This window comes from Sceloporus occidentalis, unplaced genomic scaffold (assembly GCF_023333645.1).
Source record: "Sceloporus occidentalis isolate IW3139 unplaced genomic scaffold, rSceOcc1.0.p SCAF_2, whole genome shotgun sequence".
NCBI lineage: Eukaryota > Metazoa > Chordata > Lepidosauria > Squamata > Phrynosomatidae > Sceloporus > Sceloporus occidentalis.
The window spans coordinates 264,092,985-264,110,455 of record NW_028316982.1 but is presented as its reverse complement, the minus strand read 5'-3'; the positions used below and the strand labels follow the sequence as shown (position 1 = coordinate 264,110,455).

The window sequence follows — 17,471 nt, the reverse complement described above, 5'->3', positions numbered from 1 at the left end:
CGGCTATGAGGCCATGTTCTAGAAGAGTTTATTCCTGATGTTTTGACAGCATCTGTGGTTGGCATCTTCAGAGAATGCATTCTCTGAAGTTGCCCGCCACAGATGCTGGTGAAACATCAGGAATAAACTCTTCTAGAACATGGCCTCATAGCCAGAAAAAACCACAAAAAAACTATAAATTATGGAACACTTTACAATAAAATAACTTTCCATGAGAGCAGTAAAAACACTCAACAGTAAGAGATGATTCTTTAGTTTTCTTGGAGACTTAGGGGCTCGTCAGACTGGCCATTAAAGTTGGCCTGGGAGCAGAGTTGGGGTGTCACATCCATATGACAGATGCCCCAACTCTGCCCCCTGAGTGCTGTGATGGTGTGTGCCGCTCCACATCATGGCGCTCCGCTCCTCCTCTGCTGCATCCGCACGGCGCAGCACCAAAGGAGCACAGTATAGTTGCAGTGGTGTGGCTATTGCACCCTGGAAAGGCCAGTTCTGGGCTGTGGCAAGAGGTTACCACAGCCCCAATCTAGCCAGGAAAGGGGCAGTGTTGCACCGTCCCTTAAGGTCTGTGTGTACAGCCCGTTTGGCCCCATCTGCACTGCAGACATAATCCAGTTTGACACAGTTTTAACTGCCATGGATTTAATGTTATGGAATTCTGGGATTTGTAGTTTTGTGAAATATTTAGCTTTCTCTGTCAGAGTGCTCTGGTTTCACAACAAACAATAAATCTGAGAATTCCATAGAACTGAGCCATGGGAGTTAAAGCATTGTCAAATTGCATTATTTCTGCAGTGCAGATGAGACCTAAAACAGAGGGTCCTGATAAACCAACAGTATGAAAAAACTAAAAAAATATTAATAAATACTTACTAATCTAACCAACCTTAATGACCAGAAAGTTGTGTGCCTGATGGCTGCCAGCCTAATCACCCTTGGTGATGGTCAACTATCTCAACCTGGGTTACATGATGAAACTCTTTAGGTATTGGGATTTGGAATACTGGGGACAAAGACCAGCAATAAGAATTAACTACAGTGTGCCTGCATTTTACGCGGGCGTGCCATTCGCAGCTTTCAGCATATGCTGAAAGCCATGCCGAAAGAGCCTGTGGCGCACCCAGGAAGAACTAATGAGGCACGCACCCGTGATGCATGCATGCCGCTGAGCACCATGGGCGCGAGCCCCATTACTTCCTATGGAGCTTCAGCATGTGCCAATTCCCCCTTACGCAGAGGGATCTGGAATGGATCCCTGTGTAGGGGGATGGTGCACTGTAATTAAAATCAACTATGTTAGAAATTAAGCTAAGACTGGGTATTTGAAGTGTGGAGATAAGCCAGAAATAGCAGACACTTATGATGTGAACATTTTATCAACTTAAAAGTTGCATGTTTCCTTCAGCAGCTTTTGGGGAAGCCCTTAAAAGGGCAAGAAACTATGAAATTCTGATCATTAAATTCTGATGGGATACATGCATTTCCTCTACCTATTTAGAGTAAAGACAACATTAGTGATTTTCTTTGCCCTCATTGTCATCATAATATAGAAACATAAGCAGCTGCATAATACCAGGTCAGAGTATGGTTCCATCAAGCTTAATATTGTGAAGAAGGAGCAATTCTTCACAAAACCTGCAATCTTCTGAATGCAAAGGTGGTTACACTGCATAACCAAATTTGTTTGCCTATTGGATTATAGGTATGAATTCTATTATCATTTTCAAGTAGAGTAGACCTATTGAATTAACTGGATTTACCACTCTGTTGACTTGCCATTCCCTAATTGATTCAGTGGGGTCTACGGTATTTAGGGATAACCGAAAGAATTCAAACCATGGCATCATCATATTCATGACACGATACCCAATTGATCTTGTCATGAATGAGCCCCCAAATGGAACTGAATGAGCATCCGTTCAGAATGAATAATGTCTTGTATGCATACAAATAGGTGAGAAGAAGGCAAATAATGCCGCTTGGTTTATTTGCAATTCAGTCTTTTTTAAACCCAGGGAGCTCACAGACTGTTATGTCAAAAGCAGAATGTCTTTTACCATTAAAAAAAGCTATGACTGATTTAGAAGCTGGTCTTCAAACTGAGATGGTCTTCAAACTGATATATATATGTGAGAGAGGGAGAGAGAGGGAGAGAGAGAGAGAGAAAGTGTATCTGGAGCCTTTTTAAAGCCTTGTTTTTCTGTTCTTCTCTATTTTTATTCTTTTTATAACTGATCTGTGATTGTAATAAATTTGCTTGATAGAAATTACAGGGAAAACCAAGAGACATAATCTTCATTAGGGCAGAAACAAATCCTTAGTGTCATCTGCTATATGTACGAACAGATGTTCAGTTAGACACAAACACACAACTCCTGCTTTGTACAGGTTGCACAAATTAGAACATTTGACATTCATTTGTTATTTAATCATTCTGGGTAAAACATTCAGTGACAGTCTTGATTTTTTTGTCTTTCTAGTACTTTCAGTATTTTACCCCAAATGTGACAGCAAGAACTGTAGACATTGAAGACCAAGATTGGTGGTGAGGGTTGGCAGTGTTATGAAATCACAACAGCAGATCAGATGTGGCATAAACCTTCCTGGTAACCTTAAGTCAAAAATCAGCTAATTCAGAATGCCTGAACTGGGTGAATTGAACCTCCAAGAGAAGGAAAATCAGAGAAGCAGAAAGTGGTGTTGGATGTCACTGGAAAACCTGAGCCAGGGCAAGACTAGCTGGGATATTAAACAACATTTGCATGATCAAAGTTACAGAGGGGAAAACCTACCGTTGCTGCTGTAGTTGTTTTAACATTTGTATTTTTTTAAACCCCAAGTTATTTCCTAACCAAGAAAATTGCAAATTTTGGTAAGGTCTTCAAATATGAACTGAAACTAAGGAGATTATCGCACGGTTCTTCAATAGCTGGATAGAAGCATAATTCTATTCCGCTGTTGACACAGTAATCCATGAATCTTACTGCTCCACACTGTGGCCAGGCAAGAGGTATCCTGTAGTCTTCTGCCACTGCTTTTAATTGACAGGAAATCCTGCAGTTATCCCATTATTGGAGTAATTCAGAGAGAAGGGGAATTTAAAAGGGTTTGACTGTACCCCACTCCTTTTCCAATGAAACCAAAACTTCTTAGTGCTGAGGAGGCAACCCTTCCATCTGGGGCAACAACAACGGGATTTAAAGGGGTCTGACTGCATACCAACCCATGCCCTGGCAACCCTTTCAATTGGGGGAGGAACAATGGGATTTAAAGGGGTTTGACTTTACTTACTTAATGTTGGATAGCTAACAAGTAAACGCAACAGTAGTGCAATAAGATTCATGGGGAATCTTTTGTCAGTTCGTTATTGCATGGTAATATGATAAAAAATGTTGCTGTTTTAGGTATTTAAAAAGCTGCAGCAGCATCGAGAGGAAAGCTTGTGTAATAATTTTCAAAATTCTCTACGTATTCTCTACCTATTTACACTAGCCATAATTTACAAAGGACAGGTATTCCCAACATGGAGGTGACCCAAACCTTCAAAATCTCCTGATTTGACAGGAACAGAAACTGCTGGTCTCTTATTTCCCTTCTGTACCTTAATAATAGATGCAATGAGATATTTTTTAAATTCTTTTGATGTGCTTTTAAATCACCATTGGTGGGATAATTGTATTAGCCTCTTGTATAAGCGTGTGACACCTTAAAGACTTACACCAACGTATCAGGACTTACATTTGCAGAAAATAGAATGGAGCAGTTTCACAACATCTGTATTCAAAACAGGCTGTCATGAAATTAGTAATATCCCAGAGGATAGGATCAGAATTCAATATTAATCTTATCAGATTAGAGAGCAGGGCCCAAACTAAAAAGCAGTGCTTGTTAATTTGCTAACAAACAGAACCAGCAGTGCTACATTCTACCCCATCTAAACTAATGGAAACACCTGAACATGGGTAAAGGTTGTGGCTAACGCTGCTGCCACATTGCAAAATTAGTGCAGTTTGACACTGATTTAACTGCCTGGCGTCATGCTGCCAAAAATAAAACCTAGTTCTCCATGCTGCTGTCCCCCGGTGCCTTTTTGCTTCTCAGTCAGGCAAATGCACCCACTCCTACACGTTGCTCCTGCCCTGCCCTCTCTATTGTCAGAATATCATAATTTCATCCCTGACCTTTTGCAGTAATCAACGCATGCTGTTCTTTTCTTTGTCTGCCCTGTCCCTCTACTATTTTCCGAGGGCTTTTATTCTTTCTTTTTGCCAAGGCTGATGCTCCTCCCCTCCTACACAGTTCCTCTCACTTTGCCACCCACGCCAGTCCCCATACACGTGCCCTCTTCCTCTGTTGCTTGGCATGCTCTCTTGCTCCTCCCCCCCCCAGCCATATCAATTGTAAAAAACTATACCCTTCCATCAAACTGCAATTTGATATCATGCCTATTTATGAATTCTGTCAGTGTTTTAGGCCTGCTCCGGCTGGCCAAATCTTAAGACTATTTTTTAAAAAAAACAGGAAGGCACATTCTAAAAGCTGGGCTTTTAGATTCTCCTCAGTTCAAGTTAAAAAAAAACCCTCAGGTTTTTGCTTCTTTCCCTCTTTTATCAATTTATATCAAACCCCCCTGTCCTTTCTCGAGAAAGAAGGATTTGGTTGGCTTACAAAATTTTAGGGTGCATCTACACTGAAGAAATAATGCAGCTTTATATAATGCAAAATACAGAATTCAGAAATAATGTAGCACTTTAACTCCTGGGATTTGTAGTTTTGTGAGGTACCCACACACTTTGGCAGAGAAGGTTAAAGACCTTGCAAAATACCTTGGAATCATAGAAGTGGAAAAGATATTAAAGGTCATCTGTTCCAACCCTCTGCCATGCTGGAATATACAACCAAGGTATTCCTAACAGACGGCCATCCAACCTCTGTTTAAACCCCCCCCCCCCCCAAATGACAGAGAGTACCATTTTGGGCAAGATTCAGTCCCTTCCTCTCCTCTCCTCTCCTCTCCTCTCCTCTCCTCTCCTCTCCTCTCCTCTCCTCTCTACTGAGTTAACTGAGTGCAAACTATTTTGGCACTTTGAAGCCAGCTTGCAGTGACTGAGGTAGGCTTCAGAGAAAGGGGGAATATGGGAGGAAGAGACAGAAACTGGACCATTTAAAAATCAGCTGGAAAAAAGTGGTATCATAGAGGATTAATGAGGACTGTGCCTGCCAAACTGGGACTGTTGGAGGCTGTGCCATCTTGAATCTGCTCCTAGAACCATAGCACCTGTTGTTGATAGTTTTAGTGCAGTGGATCTCAACCTTTCCTGTGCCCAACAACTCTAGGAAATATTTGGCTAATGTTTGCATCCTCTGCAACACTAATATAATATTTGAAAATGAAGTTTAATTTCTAATTTTTGAACCATAAATTGAACCACATGCAATACAAATCAACAAATCAAACTTAAAGGATACAACTGAACAAATTATATATTAAAAAATAAGATGTTAACTCAGTGCCTAAAATGCCAATCTAAATTAAGCAATTTGATTCTAATTTATTCCCAAAAAAATGTTAAACTATTGTAAAATTCAGGGGAGCCCTGGTGGCACAGTGATGAAATGCCAGTGCTACAGCCACAACATTGTGAGTTCAATCCCAGAGGGCTCCAAGGATGACTCAGCCTTGCATCCTTTTGTAGGTCGGTAAAATGTGTACCCAGCTTGTTGGGGCAATTGGTTTGCAGGTTGCAAACCGCTTAGAGAGTGCTTAGTTCACTATGAATTTGTATAGAAATGTAAACACTATTGCTGTTACAGTTGTTATTGCTAAATTGTAAAATCCTCTCCTTTCGATTAAATAAACAATGGGATTACTATCTACGCAGTACAACCACCTATTACCACTTCTCAAGGCATACGGAGTTGGCTGAGTGATGACTTGTGATTCGTCACTCAAGGACACAAACCACTCTTTCTCACATTCCCTGAAATTCCATCATGCACCCCCTGAGTGTGTGGGCACCTCAGCTTGGAAGCCTCTGTTTTAATGTAAGCAGGAGTGGCCAATGGATTTTCTCCCAAGCGGGGCATTGAATATACTCTTGATGTGTCTGCCATGTCTCCCGAAGTCACTCCAAATGCAATGGGACCTCTATCAGTGTTCAATTAGGGTGTGGCACTAGCAGAGCTCCTCTTCAACTCAGAGTAGCTGCAGGAGGACTGGCTAAAAACACAGAGTGGGTTTGTGGCCCCAAAAGTGGCAGATCCATTGCCCCTCCTAGATAAACAAATATCCTGCAGGCATAAATACCTTGAGGGCATCATGCCCTGTCTGATCTTGGAAGCCAAGCAGCTCAAATCTAGTTAATATTTGGATGGAAGATTGCAAAAGAATACAAGGGCTGCTGGGTATATTTCAGAGGAAGACAATGGCAAGCCAGCTCTAAGTACTCATTGCCTAAGAAAACTACATGAAATTACTGTTGCCAACGTAAGTCAGCAGGCGGTTTGAAGGCACATTTCATGTTGTTTACTGCCCTCGAGTTGATCCTGACTCATGGCAACCCTACAGATGAGACACCTCCAAGACCCCAAATGTCCACTGCTATGCTCAGGCCCTGCAAGCCCATGCCTATGGGCCCTCTCATCGAGTCCATCAATCTACTTGCAGTCTTCTCTTTCTTCTACCCTCTACCTTTCCTAGCATTATTGTTTTCTCTAGTGATCCATGCCTTCTCATTATGTGGCCAAAGTATGACAGTCTCAGTTTGATCATCTTGGCTTCCAAGGAGAGTTCTGGTTTGATCTATTCAAGGACCCATCTGCTTGTCTTTTGGCTGCACATGGTATCCTAAGCACTCTTCTCCAGCACATCTCGAATGAACTGATTTCCTTTCTGCTTTTTTACTGCCCAGCTATCGTATCTGTACATGACAATGGAGAATACAATGGTCTGGATATTTCTGACCTTAGTACTCAGTTGTATATTTTTATTTTTTATTTTTCAGGATCTTTTCTAATTCCATTATAGCTGCCCTACCCATTCCTAGTCTTCTTCTTATCACACACAAATATATGAAAACTCGACCATTCCATCCCTCTCCAGTTTGGTCCTACATGTTTCCCATTCTATTATTTAAGTCCTGTGTCTCCATTGACGCCCCCTTGTCGTGGGGGAGAGGCTTGCGCACCCTAATGATGTTGTGAGCTATGCTGGCGGTGGTATAATAGCCACCGGCAGGGCCTCCCATGCCAGACAGGTCACAACCGAAGGGTCTGACCAAGAGTGCCAAAGGGCAGGATGGGCTCTCTAGCCTTATGGCAACCATCCTAGGAGAAGGAAAACTCTAATCCCAAACCCGGGCAGATGGTGCTCGTCTAACCCTGAAAGGTCAACCATCTCAGAGAAGGAAACTCTAATCAAACCTACAACCCGAGGACCTCGCTGCCACTGTCCATGCTTGTCAAGGCCTCAGCAGATGAACCTCTGGTTTAAAGGGTGAGGCCAGTTCTGTGCACGCTGCGCTCCACCAGAAAAATCCATTGCACAGGCTCGAAGGACACATCCAATCTCCGAAAAAGCCCTGTAGTGATAGGCGAGGGACGAAACGGCAGGTGTAAAGATGCACTGGAAGCCGCAGACCCAACCCTGCATGCAGGCGGTTCAGGACCTTGGTCGCTCGAGACTGACCGGGGATGACAGTCTTGTTCGGCAGCATCCTGAATGACCAAGCAGCCTTTTTTAAGGAGAGCACTGCTTGCTCCATATGGAGAGGGGCCTAGAAAAGGTGGCCTAAAGAAACCTCATCCCCAACAACCTGGTTGGCTAGCTGTGGCCAATGGGCATCTTCTGATGCGGTCAAACAAAGACAAAGAGATAAAGGCACACACCAGCCTCCAAAGGTGCAAACAGACTAACGCTTGCATGCTGGAACATCAGAACCATGCAAGATTCTGCAGACAGTGGACATGCTGAGCGTTGTTCTGCTCTAATAGCCCATGAATTGTCACGACTTAACATCGACATTGCTGCTCTTAGTGAAGTTCATCTCCATGAGGAAGGCAGCCTTAAAAAACATGGTGTCGGCTACACACTCTATTGGTCTGGCAAACCCAAAACTGAAAAACATCTTTCAGGTGTAGGATTCATGATCAAAAACTCCATCGCCTCCAAACTCGAAACCTTGCCAACAGGACACTCTGATCGCATTATCTCCTTATGCCTCCCACATGTTGTTCTCTTCAGTATATATGCCCCAACTATGCAAGCTGACCCTGTGGAGAAAGACAAATTCTACTCAGACCTACGCCACCTTATACAAAAAGTCCCTGCAGAAGACAAAATCATTATCCTAGGTGACTTCAATGCCAGAGTAGGAAAGAACTTCGAAGCCTGGAAAGGTGTTTTAGGCAAGCATGGTGTTGGAAACTGTAACGATAACAGATGTCTCCTGCTAGAATTTTGTGCAGAACAGCAGCTGACTATTACAAACACCATCTTTCAGCAGAAAGACAACCTGAAGACAACCTGGATGCACCCCAGATCCAAACACTGGCACCTCACTGCCTACATCCTAGTGCACCAGAGAAATATTCGCGATGTCCGTCATACCCGAGTGATGCCCAGTGCAGAATGTCAAACAGATCATCGCCTTGTAAGATGTAAACTAAATCTTCATTTTAAGTTTAATCCTAAGAGGGGTGGCATCCTAAAGAGGAGACTCCAAGTCAACAATCTTCAACAAGCTGCCATGAGAGACAACTTTCAGGCTAATTTGCAAACAAAACTTGAAGACCACCCTATAGACTCTTCTCCTACAGCGCTTTGGCAACATATCAAAAACAGCATCCTGCAGTCTGCGGAAGAATCCTTAGGGTTCTTCCTCAAGAAAAACCAAGACTGGTTTGATGAAAACAACCAAGAGATCCAGGAGCTGTCGGCAAAGAAGAGAACTGCTCACCAGGCACACCTCACCCAGCCATCCTGCCATGTAAGAAAAGCAGCCTTTCGCCTCGTATGTAGTCAACTCCAACAAAAACTCAGAGACATTCAGAACAAGTGGTGGATCAATTTAGCAGAAAAGACACAACGTTGTGCAGATCTGGGTGATTCCAGAGGATTTTACGAAGCTCTTAAAGCAGTGTTTGGACCTACATATCAGACCCAAAGCTCCCTATACAGTTCAGATGGTCAAACACTAATCACAGATAAAGCTTCCATTCTGGACCAATGGGATGAACACTTCCAAAGCCTCTTTAGTGCCAACCGAGTAGTCCAAGATTCAGCTATTCAACAGATGACACAACAACCGATGAAGAAAGAATTGGACATAGCTCCCACTTTGGAAGAAACCGTTAAGGCCATACAGCAGATGAAAAACGGCAAGGCTGCCGGGATTGATGGAATTCCACCTGAAGCTTGGAAACATGGAGGTCATGCACTCCATGCTAAACTTCACGAACTCCTTGTGAGTTGCTGGGAAAAAGGCGAACTGCCATCAGATCTCCGAGATGCAGTCATCATCACCCTGTAGAAGAAAAAAGGAGCAAAATCGGATTGCTCGAACTACCGAGGTATAATACTGCTCTCCATTGCTGGAAAAATCCTCACAAGGATACTGCTGAACAGATTAGTTCCTGCTATTATGGAAGAACTTCTTCCCGAAAGCCAATGTGGCTTCAGAGCTAACAGGAGCACTACAGACATGGTATTTGCCCTCAGACAACTGCAAGAGAAATGTAGAGAGCAGAACAAAGGACTCTATTTAACATTTGTCGACCTCACCAAAGCCTTCGACACTGTGAGTAGAAAAGGCCTGTGGCAGATCCTGGAACGACTAGGATGCCCCCCCCAAATTCCTCCAAATGATCATCCTGTTACATGAAGGCCAGCAAGGTCAAGTCAGATACGGCGATGCTCTCTCGGAGCCCTTTCTAATAACTAATGGTGTAAAACAAGGTTGTGTTCTTGCTCCAACTTTATTTACAATCTTCTTCAGCATGATGCTCCAAAGGGCTACGGCAGATCTCAAAGAAGAAGATGGCATTTATATACGCTACCGTACTGATGGTAGCCTGTTTAACTTACGCCGCCTGAGGGCCCGCACTAAGACTCTAAACTATCTAGTCCGTGAGCTGCTTTTTGCTGATGATGCTGCCCTCGTTGCCCATACGGAAGCAGCTCTGCAGTGCCTGACATCTTGTTTTGCAACAGCTGCAGAGCTCTTTGGACTGGAAGTCAGTCTGAAGAAAACGGAAGTTTTCTACCAGCCGGCACCTCAGGAAGAACACTACCATCCCCACATCACTGTAGGCACATCTGTGCTTAAGTCCGTCCAGCAGTTCACCTGCCTGGGAAGCATCATCTCCTCAGACGCCAAGATTGATAAAGAGATCGATCACAGACTGGCAAAGGCATATAGCGCATTCGGAAGGCTTCACAAAAGAGTCTGGAGTAACAAACACTTGAGGTGAAGCACAAAAATCAGTGTGTATAGAGCCATTGTACTGTCTATTCTCCTCTATGGGTCTGAAACATGGGTCACCTATTGCCAACACCTACGACTCCTTGAACGCTTTCATCAGCGCTGTTTACGCACAATTCTAAATATACACTGGACTGACTATGTGACAAATGTTGCTGTCCTCAAGCAAGCAGGGATCACCAGCATTGAGGCCATGCTATTGAGGACGCAATTGCGCTGGGCAGGACACATTTCTAGGATGAAGGACCATTGCCTCCCCAAAATAGTATTCTATGGTGAACTCGCCACGGGTCAGCGTAAGAGGGGCGCCCCAAAGAAGAGATACAAGGACTCCCTGAAACAACATCTCAGGCTTGGCCAAATAGATCACCAACAATGGTCCTCCCTGGCCTCGCATCGGGAGGCATGGAGACGCACTATCCATGACGCTGCAGCCTTCTTCGAAAGCTCATGTCGAATGAGCCTCGAAGAGAAACGACAACGCAGAAAGAACCACAACCTGGAAACATCACCCAAGGAGACTTTCTGCTGTGCTTTCTGCAACCGGACCTGTTTATCCCGAATTGGCCTTTTTAGTCACCAACGTGCTTGTACCAAGCGTGGGATGAGTCCTTCCTGAATCTTGGTTCGCGAAGCAAAGCCAGAGAGTTCGCCTAAGTAGGATAATACACATTGAAACCATGCTATAAGTTTACTTACTGCAGGATAAGAGAAAAATGATAGTATATTCAATAAGATCAGCTTATTTTTCTGAAAATGTGTGTATGTGCATACATACATGAGTGTACACAGCTAATGTGCAGATTTTCTTTCAATGAAGTTTTCCATTTTAGCATTTCTAAACTATTTCCAGTCCTTTGCTGCCACCTAATGGACTGTAAAAATAGTAGAAAATGGTGTGCAGTATTAGTAACTGGAACCAGTGTGGTGTAGTGGCTTGAGTGTTGGACTACAACTCTAGAAACCAGGATTGGAATCCCCATAGCCATGGAAACCTACTGAGTGACCTTGGGAAAGTCATATTCTCTCACCCTCAGAGGAAGGGAAAGGAAAACTCCTCTGAACAAATCTTGCCAAGAAAACCCCACAATAGGGTTTGCCTTCAGGTCACCATAAATCAGAAACAACTTTAAAATGCACAACAACAACAAGAACTTAGTAACCACAGTCATGTCTTCTTATGATGTATCTAATATTGTACAGTGAAGAAAGCTGAACAGAAGAAAATCCACTTATTTGAAATGTGTGGTGCTGGAAGAGTTCTATGGATACCATGGGCTGTTAAAAAGACAACTAAATGGTCCCTAGAGCAAACTAAGCCTGAGCTCTCACTAAAATCTAAAATGACTACTGGGGCTATCACAGGTTAGACAAGAAGTAACATGATTCACTGGAAAAGAAGATAATGCTTGGTGAAGTGGAAGGCAGCAGGAAAAGAGGAAGATTACTTTACAGAAGAATTAACTCCTTCATGGAAGCCATAGCCCTGAGTCTGCAGAATCTGAGCAGGGCTGTTAATAACTGGATCTTCCAGTGGTCTTTCATTTGTAAAATCACCATAAATAAAAACTGACTTAAGAACATATAATAACCACCACCAAGTGGTAGAGTGAACCATGGTCACCAAGCAGTTGAGTGAATTATGGGTATCTGCCTGTGGCAGCTCATCACGTAGGAATATAAATCCTAACGTGTTTCATCCTCTTGCGCTACATGAGACAAAGGAGATTATTGCATTACCTTCGGTGCCATGATAGATCTGGGATGTAACTTTCTTACAGATCTTATCATATTTACCCATCACCAGGCAATATGCAGCCCATATGCAACTCAGGCTTCTCCAGGCTTGTTCCACATCTTTTCAAGAATAGGATAATCCCATTCTTGAAAAGCTTCAAGAGAAGCCTGGATTGCATACGGGTTGCATACTGCCCAGTGATGGGTGAATGCAATAAAATCCACCTTAAGAAAGCAAAGCTAATGCGATAATCTCCTATGATGGAGAGGTAAAAGCAAGCTGGTGAAATGTTCCAACTTCTACCTAGCACATTATTTACTCTGCTTGAGAGATCCACTACAATTTCTCACAATATCCAATGTCTACCAGCTCTAGTCAACAGAGACAATGGTAAAGGGTGGTAAGAGTTCCAGTTCAGCAACATCTAGCGGACCACAACTGGCTACTGGATTTGGCCCACTTTCTTTGCAGCTGGATTCCTGTTGGTTAACTTCAACTGGAGTAGAGCCATTGAATCAACTATTATATGGGGAGCCAACATGTACACAAACTCCAATTGATTTAACAATCTACTCTAGTTGGAACCAACAACTGGATTTATGCCTGTGTATCTGTCAATGTGGTTCTTTTCCTCTCTCTTTCTCTTCTTCTTTTCTTCTTGAGATATCTATCTGTGGTTGTTACATTGTCTTGTCTTTTACAAACACGGGTCAAGTTCCTGCATCAAACTCTGAACCACAATGTTGAAACTATGCTATAACAACCCATCTGACTTCTGAAACCCACCTTAAAAGCTAGTCAACCAACTGGAGTAAAGGAGATGTGTGCTGCCGCTGAGTGGGCTAGTACAGGATGATGTGGCCAGCTCCTCCCATCAGTGAGCAATACTGCAAGGAGTAGGAACAGGGATCCTTGTGGGAACCTGTTACAACTTTTCATTGCAGCATTGTTTGCTGGTGGCAAGGGGATGATCACATCATCCTGCAGTGGCCTGCTCAGCAGCAACTGAGACCTCCATCATTTCAGATGGCTTTTAAGATCGGTTTCAGAATAATTTGCGATTATGACAATTGTGCCATGATGGCAATGCAAAGCAGTTATGACATCCTAAGTTTAACTTTGTTGTTGTTATGTGCCTTCAAGTCATTTTCGACTTATGGTGACCCTAAGGCAAACCTATCATGGGGCTTTCTTGGCAAGGTTTGTTCAAGGGGGTTTGCCATTGCCATCATCTGAGGCTGAGAGAGCGTGACTTGTTCAAGGTCATCCAGTAGGTTTACATGGCCAAGCTGGGAATCAAACTCTGGTCTCCAGAGCCATAGTCCAACGCTCAAACCACTACACCACACTGGCTCTCTAAGGGTCTCGACAGATGGGCAGTTCTGAGCCACCTGTCTTTGCCCTGAGTTGGTGCTAGAGCAAACGCATGCTGCAGAACCAACGCGGTGCCAAAAAGAAGCTGCCTAGAGCAGCTTCTTTTTTGCGGCGCCACAAACAGGAAAGGGTGCCACCATGACGCCACTTCCTGACAGTGACGTCTGGATTCTGTGCGGCGCTTGCATCATCATGGCGACCCCCATGTGGACAGGAAGCTGCCATGATGGCACCACAATTACAAACTAGGGTTCGGGAGTGTGCAATTGCTGCGTGCTCCCGAACCCTACTTTTGGCCCAAGGACGGTGCTTTCTGCCCATCTGTACTGGGCCAATGTGTAACCTACAGCTTTGTAACTAACAGTCATGTTTTGTATTTCATTTTTGCCGGGGGACCATTCTGTTGTACCAGAAGTATCATCTTGATTATGATTTCTGTCAAGACTTTTCATTGGGCTTTATAATTTAGAGCAAATCATTCAGCTGGCCAGAATGTATTTTTAATGTAAATTTTAATGTATTTTTTTCTTATTGCATATTGTATTGTATTGTGTATTTGTTTATTATGCTGTACACCGCCCTGATTACAAGAAGGGCGGTATAAAAATAAAACTTTTATTTTATTTTTTATAAAAATTAACAGAGATCATTCATAAAGAGAGGCAGCTATCCCCTTTAAGGCAGTACAGATATAGCTAAGTTAACAGTCTGCACTGGCCAAGATACTTCAGGGGCAGCCTGGAGTATCCTGGCCCCACAGCTGCCCTGACATGCCCCCATTACTTCAGCCTCTGGTGCATCGCCACCCTGGCAAATTGCTCACTTCTGAGGTCAGAACAAACAACCCAGGGGTGGTCACATAGCTGGGCACTTCCTTCTAATCTCAGAACGAGCAACCCACAGTGGTGCCAGGCACACTGGGCAGCCCAGCAGAACATCTGTGCAGACATGACATGGGAATGGAAGGTTCCACATCTCTCCAGAAGATCTGGAGCAACAGGAATATTTTTTAAAACCTTTATAAGGCTGTTACAATGCTGGCAAAGGTGGAGGGAAGTAGAAAGAGAGGATGACCACATGCTAGATGGATGGACTGTATTAAGGAGGTCACAGGTATAAATTTGCAGGAACTAAGCACAGCAGTGGGGGGACAAGGAGTCTTGGAGATGTCTCATCCACAAGGTCGCCATGAGTCACAATTGACTCGACGGCAGTGAACAACAGCAACAACAACAAATTGTCTAACTGTAGGGGATGGTGTTAATCTCTGTTACTAAGCCAAAGGAGCCAGCATTGTCAAAGACGACTTTGTGATCATGTGGCCAGCATGACTAAATGCCAAGCTGCATGGAAGACTGTTACCTTCCCACTCGTGTGATACCAATTTATCTACTTCCACTTTTACATGCTTTTGAACTACTAGGTTGGCAGAAGCTGGGACTAATGACGGGAGCTCACTTCATCACATTGCCCTCGGGTCTCGGTCTGCCGACCTTGCAGTCATCAACGTCAGTGTCTTAACCGCTAAGCCACTACAACCTCCCAAATCCTCTTTTCCTCCTCTTCTTTGAGTAGAAATGGAAGCCAAGAACCACAAACCTCATCCTTTGTCTAGCCGGAAGATTTTTTTTTTCGCACTGGGAGGATAGTGTGGAAGGCACAGTGAAATACAGACTTACAGCATTGGATTGCAGCAGTGTTTCTAAAAATAAAATAAAATCTGAGCTGAGAAAGAGCAACTCTGGTTGATTCAACTATAGCCTTGTATAATAAGATATATTGAAGCTGCCTCCTGAACACACATGAACAAAAATTCAGAAAGGAAAAAGGAGAAGAAAATAATCTGCACTGACTACCCCCAGCATTTAAAAAAACACCACTGCCACCCAAAGCCCCATAAACTTCGGCCAACAAAATGGAAATCATAAGATGTATGCTGGTGAAAGAAAAAAGCATCTCTGGATTCATTTTAGAAGAAGCATTCAAATAGTCTCTTGAAATAGCAACATGTTTTGCTTCTTTATGCAAGGCTTACCTGACCTAGTTGGTTCATTTCACATGTGCACCTTGTTAGTTTTGAATAAAAAGTTTGCTGAAGTCTTCTTTAGTTTGGAGGTATAATCACTCACCCCTATTCTTTCCATGTTATTCTGCTTCCATACTAAATTTTCGGTTAAAGAACTAATGTCCAGGAACATTAACTGAAGTATCTCTCTAGTTCCCAACCTTGGGAACCTTACATGTTGTTGGACTGCAATGCCCAGAATCCCTGACCATTGGCCATGTTGGCTGGTCTTTTTAGGAGGCCCAAATGTGGCAATCACTGCTTTCAGGGAAATGTTTATAGGAGGATTTACAGTCTGCCCTTGCCTTACGTGGGGTATCTGTTCCAGACCTCCCTGCATAAGGCAAAAAGCGCGTATACTCAATCCCCATTAGATATAATGGGGCTCGTGCATGTTGCGCAGCTGTGTATGCGCACCATTTGCTGATTCTCTCAGTGATTTTTTTGTGGGTTTTTCAGGCGATGTGGCCATATTCTAGAAGAGTTTCTTCCAGAGAAGATGCTAGCCACAGATGCTAAAACGTCAGGAAGAAACTCTTCTAGAACATGGCCACATAGACCCAAACCCCCACAAAAACTATGGATGCTGGCCATGAAAGCCTTCAACTTCACATTGGAAATCTCTCAGTGGCTTCTGTGTAAGTTGGAAGCCATCTATAGCGAGCCCACGTATGGCACGGGCTCACTGTATTAATAAGAGAGATGCTCACTTGCCATGGTTGAACAGAGGTCAGCAAATTTTGGTTTATTATCATTTTTGGTAAAATTTCATAGAATCATAGAATCATAGAGTTGAAAGAGACCACAAGGGCCATCCAGTCCAACCCATTCTGCCATGCAGGAACTCAAAATCAAAGCATTCTCAACAGATAGCCATCCAGCCTCTGTTTAAAAACCTCCAAGGAAGGAGACTCCACTACACTCCAAGGGTGTGTGTTCGACTGTCAAACAGCCCTTACTGTCAACAAGTTCCTCCTAATGTTGAGGTGGAATTTCTTTTCCTGGAGCTTGCATCCATTGCTCCATGTCCTGTTCTCTGGAGCAGCAGAAAACAAGTTTGCCCCCCCCTCAATATGATATCTCTTCAAATATTTAAACAGGGCTATCATATCACCTCTTAACCTTCTCTTTTCCAGGCTAAACATCCCCAGCTCCCTAAGTCGTTCCTCATAGGGCATGGTTTCCAGGTCCTTCACCGTTTTAGTCGCCCTCCTTTGGACACGCTCCAGTTTCTCAACGTCCTTTTTAAATGGTGGTGCCCAGAACTGGACACAATATTCCAGGTGGGTCTGACTAAAGCAGAATAGAGTGGCACCATTACTTCCCTTGATGTAGACACTATACTTTTATTGATGCAGCCTAAAATTGCATTGGCCTTTTTAGCTGCTGCATCACACCGTTGACCCATGTTCCACATGTGGTCTACTTGAACTCCTAGATGCCTTTCACATGTAGTCTTGTTCAAATTTGTTCACTGATAGTTTGCCCCTGAGGCTGAGAAAGAGTGTGACTAGTCCAAGTTTGCCCAGTGCATTTCCATGGACATTTGAACTCGTGTCTCTGAGTTGTAGTCTAACTCTCAAACAACTACACTATATTATCTCTCTCCTTTACATCCATTGGCATATAACTGCTGTTTTCCTATTAAAGACAGCTGAATATAAACTTGCACATGCATGAATTCTCCCACATATATATTTGGATGGTTTTGTCCAATGAAGAACATTCACATTCAGTTCAAAGCTGCAAGAGGAGAGTTACACACACAATGCCATTGAACGTGGACAAGCATTGTGTATGGAGGTACCTATGG

General features: G+C 43.5%; 1 protein-coding gene across 19 annotated transcripts in view; it reads right to left on the bottom strand.

The window, feature by feature from the left end:
* DLG2 (discs large MAGUK scaffold protein 2) overlaps nucleotides 1-17,471 on the bottom strand; it is a 1,248,672-nt gene that overhangs the window by 204,335 nt on the left and 1,026,866 nt on the right. The gene's annotated exons all lie outside the window — the stretch shown is intronic.